Source organism: Priapulus caudatus, unplaced genomic scaffold (assembly GCF_000485595.1).
Source record: "Priapulus caudatus unplaced genomic scaffold, Priapulus_caudatus-5.0.1 Scaffold6, whole genome shotgun sequence".
Lineage (NCBI taxonomy): Eukaryota > Metazoa > Priapulida > Priapulimorpha > Priapulimorphida > Priapulidae > Priapulus > Priapulus caudatus.
Genome location: NW_014577067.1, coordinates 1,100,506 through 1,105,483, shown reverse-complemented (window position 1 = coordinate 1,105,483; position 4,978 = coordinate 1,100,506). Strand labels below are relative to the sequence as shown.

Below are 4,978 nucleotides of genomic sequence, written 5' to 3'. Positions count from 1 at the left end.
TCCTTTCTCTCGCGTTTTCTTTCTCTCTCTCTCTCTCTCTCTCTCTCTCTCTCACTCTTTCTCTCTCTTCTATTTCTCCTTTCTCTCGCGTTTTCTTTCTCTCTCTCTCTCTCTCTCTCTCTCTCTCTCACTCTTTCTCTCTCTTCTATTTCTCCTTTCTCTCGCGTTTTCTTTCTCTCTCTCTCTCTCTCTCTCTCTCTCTCTCACTCTTTCTCTCTCTTCTATTTCTCCTTTCTCTCGCGTTTTCTTTCTCTCTCTCTCTCTCTCTCTCTCTCTCTCTCACTCTTTCTCTCTCTTCTATTTCTCCTTTCTCTCGCGTTTTCTTTCTCTCTCTCTCTCTCTCTCTCTCCCTCTCTCTCTCCTTCTTTACCCCCTCTTTCTTTGGTTTTTAATCAATGCGTCAATTATCTTGAGGTATATATTCGCTGCACAGGAGGTAGAGAATGTGCCGACTGATATTTCACCCGTTTTACCCGCCGTACGTCGCCGCGTGGCTGTTATGATTCAGTTTAACAATAGACTGACACCGTCAATCGCTCACTCCGGCGCGAGCGACCGGGCGTAAGCGGCGCGCGTGTCAGTCTTCGCCGCGCCTGGCATGACACAGTAGCCTGCGTCTGTCTGAATCATCCCTGGGCATGGCTGCTGCTGCTGCTGCCGCCGCCGCAGTCCGCACACAGATTAGGAGCAGCAGCTGCCGCGCACTGACGTATGTACCGTCGTGGTGTCGAGCATACAAATCGAGCTGACCACGCGCGCGTGTGAGTGTGCCTGCCTGTGTATGTGCCCTCCAGGATATAGCTTCCCTCCCTGATCATGTCGTCTTCGCGACCGACCCCGGCGACGGGAATGTCGTCAAACGCGCTGCTAGCCGAAGCCCGCGAGCGGAGGCTGAGGAGACAGCAGGAGAGCGCCGCAGTGTCGAGATCCGCCGAGGATGCTAAAGCGGCGGATGCGGCCCGCGTGTCGTCGGCAGTGGGAGCCGGCGGCGGCGGCGGCGGCGGCGGCGGCGGCGGCGGCGGCGGCGGCGGCGCGGGGAAGGGCGCGGACTACAAGGACTACAAGTCGGCCTACTCGAAGTACCTGAGCGAGCGAGAGAAGCTGACGGGAGGCTACCGCAGTCTGAGCGCCAGCAAGGACTCGCTGGACACGAACCGAAGCGAGACGCCGACGACTACGTCGACGAAGGGAGAGACGGCGGCGCCCTCTAGTGTTAGCTCCGCGAACGGCGATGTCACTGTAAGTGTTAGCTCTAGTACTATAGTTCGCGTACAGTTGCCGCAGACACTGCGCGGGCTATAGTACTACTACTAGAGCTATGTAAGTGCGTGCGGTCAGTACTACTACTAGTTTGGGTCAAGAGAGAGGTCAGGACATCATCAGATGACACAGGATCATGGGTTTAGAGGGGACATGGGCGCCTGCGTGCTAGGGGCAGTCGAGTCGTCTCGGCAGTCGAGGCGAAATACGTGATACAACAGCTCTAGGGGGGTTTGTGTGTTCCTTGAACCCTCCATCTCAATCTCCCCCCTGTGTCTCTCTATCTCTCTCGCGCGTTCTCTCTTTCTCTCTCTCACTCTCTGTGTGTGTCTGTCATGTGAGTTCTCTGCCTCCCTCCCCTCATCCCCTCCTCCCCTCCTCTCTTCCTACCTTCCTCTCTTCCTCTCTTCCTCTCTTCCTCCCTTCAGCTCTCCTCTTTCTCTGTCTGACTGTCGCCCGTCCGTCCGTCCGTCTGTGTATCGTTCTGCCTCTCATTTGCTTCAACCTTGCACTCCTTTCCTCACTCGGTCTCTCCACTCTTCTCTCTCTCTCTCTCTCTCTCTCTCTCTCTCTCTCTCTCTCTCTCTCTCTCTCTCTCTCTCTCTCTCTCTCTTGGTTTCTTCTCCCCTTATTCAACTTTCTCTAGCTCATCGCTCTTCGATCTTTGCTGTACTGTGCGGGTGTTGATGATTCAGAGCAGCGTATAGCCTGAGTAAACACGCTTGTTTGCGTACGGTGATACCTGTGCGGTGTTGTCTGTACTGTAACAGTTAGATAGTGTGCATGATTGTCTTGCGCTCTTGCCTTGCGACTTATTTTACCAGCTGCTAAAGCCTTCACAAGTAAAGTTTGTTGCATAAACTAAAAAGAGGAAGATGTCGAAAGGAAAGAAGAAGAAGAGTAAGAATAAGAAGAAGAAGAAAAAAAGGAAAAAAGAGGAAGCAGGAGAGATATACACAAGAAAGGATAACACTTATAACACCATGCTAGCCTATAGTTTCAACAAAATTAATCTGATGTAATTGCTAGTCTGAAATAAGTGTTATCATGAGTACGTTAATAAGCGATTTTCTACTCTTTCACATCATCATCATCATCATCATCATCATCATCATCATCATCATCATCATCATCATCATTCATGTACCTCTGGTATTATCACGCTGTGTACGCAATGATAATGCAGGCAGACAGACAGAATCCTTATAGTCATTTTATCGCATAGACATAATGCACGCAAGGCTTTGCCAGACATGGCTGCAAATCGAACAATAATGAAAATTAACGTTATGGCGGGCTATGTATTGTTTCTGCAGTAAGGGAGAAGGGAGGGAGGGAGGGAGGTAGCGGCTGAGGGGGTAATGTTTCTATTGTCCTCCCTCACGCCTGCTGTCATTAACGCCTATAGATTCCAGGCCAGGGCATAGACTGACTACAGCAGTCGCTGTGGCTTTTCCCCATTGCTCTACAACGCCTTAGGGAGTCCGTCTATGACAGGCTGGGGCACAGTCTTTGTTGCTCGCCTCCCGCGATGGGATTGGATGGTGGCCTCAGACGTCACCTCACGTCGTCGGTTCAAACGATCGCGTTTGCGTGCTACGTAGCGGCGTCAGTCTACGGAAGCGGTTTGAATTCGATGCGTGCCCACTTCGCTGCGTAAACGATCGAGACAGTATAACTGTATTTCAGCAAAGCAGCAGCTGCTCGTCCCGTAGTTCTGCATCTGTTGCATCGATATGAGGTATGGTCGACGTAACACCGGCTGCACTAGCACTGCCACGCCTTGCCGACAGCGAGCGCTCATATCTCTTCTACGCCCCGGCGTAAAATACCTCACCCGAGCCACCCCCATATGTACTTACCCTGCGGGCCGTACACGCGGCGAGTTATCGCGTTGTTTACAACCGGACCGAGCAGTAAATGGTGGCGATACTGTAAAAGTAGCGATTTGTTGTGTGTGCGAACGAGCGAGCGTCGCGACTTATCGCCGACCTACTGGTGGAGTTTGCTTTCGACGCGGGCGTTTATACTTAGTGTAGCAGACGAGTGATATCGCATGCCTCGCAGAGGGACGGTTGCCGGGAGTAGGTGGGCAAGTCCAAAGAAGGTCCCCTTGCGGTCCCGTGCGTAACGCACCATGTTCTCTTAATTACATAATCATCCCAAAGACAAATAACATATAAATTCTTGTTGGTATTCTCCTTGCAGATGTCCAACCTTGGATTAAAAAAACTGAAATCAATGAATATTTTAATTGCTTTTCAGAGGGTTAAACTTTCTGAATGTCCCATACGTAACGTGCGTAAACTCGTGGACTTGCCCACGGTACGATAATGTACTACCCAGCCGAGAATAGGGTTCTACGCAAATGCAATAATGTAACCAAACACAAGAGACACGAGAGTAGGGTTATACCCCAACTGAACACATAAAATAACCAATGGTACCATATTCGTGTGTTACGCTATTGTATCTAGATTCTGCTACTCTGTTGGGCTATATTATTTCATCTACGGCTGTGGACATCCTCGTGCGAACGAGTGAAACTGAGGAGGGGGGGTGGGGTAGACTTATTTCAGTAGTCATTGACGAATCGAGCCTCGTTGGTTCAGCCGCGGGGACTTTTGCAACCGGTATGGGGTTAGCCGAACCGCTCGCGCGTGCTGTCGAATGTCAAAACATTCAACAGCCTTGACGTGCCTGTCTCCTGCTGCTGCTGTTGCTGTTGCGGCTGCTGCTGGTGGTGGTGATGCTGCTGATGCTGCTGCTGTTGCTGCTGCTGGTGGTGGGGCTGCTGCTGTTGTTGTTGTTGTTGGTGGTGGTGGTTATGGTGGTGCTACTGCTGCTGCTAATGCTGCCGTTGTTGTTGTTGTTGTTGTTGTTGTTGTTGTTGTTGTTGTTGTTGTTGTTGTTGTTGCTGCTGTTGCTGTTGTTGCTGCTGCTGCTGATGGTGGTTGTGGTCGTCGTGGTCGTGCTGCTGCTGCTTCTGCTGCTGGTGGTTGTAGTGGTATTGCTGCTACTGCATCTACTGCTGCTGCTGCTGCTGCTGCTGCTGCTGCTGCTGCTGCTGCTGCTGGTGGTGGTGGTGGTGGTGTTACTGCTGCTGCTGCCCCAGGGAGTCCGGGAGGCAGACGGACGCAGGCGTGACTAATACTCGCGTTTTACCCCCTGGCCGTCGCTAATCGGGCAAGTGCGACTGTGATGCATGCCAACCATGCAGGCGTGCTGCCAGCAGCCATGCAGCACGGGTCGCACGTCACTCCTGCCGGCCGCCGCCGTCGTACGGGACTCAGACTACTCGTACGGGTCAGAAATGATGGTCCGCAGTAACTCGGTAAACGCGAGAGTTGTAATCTCGTTTGGTGCGCAATCCGGCACGTCAACCGGCAGTCCTGGTGTATGTTTGTGTGTGATTGCGCGCGCGTGCGTGCGTGTGTGTGTGTATGTGTGTGCGTGTGCGTGTATGCGTGCGTCCGTGCGTGTGTGAGAGAGAGTACAGCTGACCCATTTTTCAAGCCTGTTTAATCCGCGTACACGTTTTCACAGTCAGTTGCCCCGGTGTCTGAGAGCCGTGGCACCTACACTCACACGCACGAACACACACAAACGCGCACACATGCACGCACACACACACACACACACACACACACACACACACACACACACACACACACACACACACACACACACACACACACACACACACACACACACACAC

General features: G+C 52.2%; 1 protein-coding gene across 6 annotated transcripts in view; it reads left to right on the top strand.

Annotated features, from left to right (window-relative positions):
* The window catches only part of LOC106805262 (septin-7-like), a 135,558-nt gene that overhangs the window by 38,919 nt on the left and 91,661 nt on the right, over positions 1–4,978 (top strand). The window contains exon 1 of one of the 6 annotated variants that reach the window (XM_014806873.1): positions 1,026–1,239. The exons of the other annotated variants lie outside the window; for them this stretch is intronic. The gene's annotated coding sequence lies outside the window, so the exon portion shown is untranslated. Of the gene's footprint in view, positions 1–1,025; positions 1,240–4,978 lie in introns of those variants that run through there. 6 annotated transcript variants of the gene reach the window in all.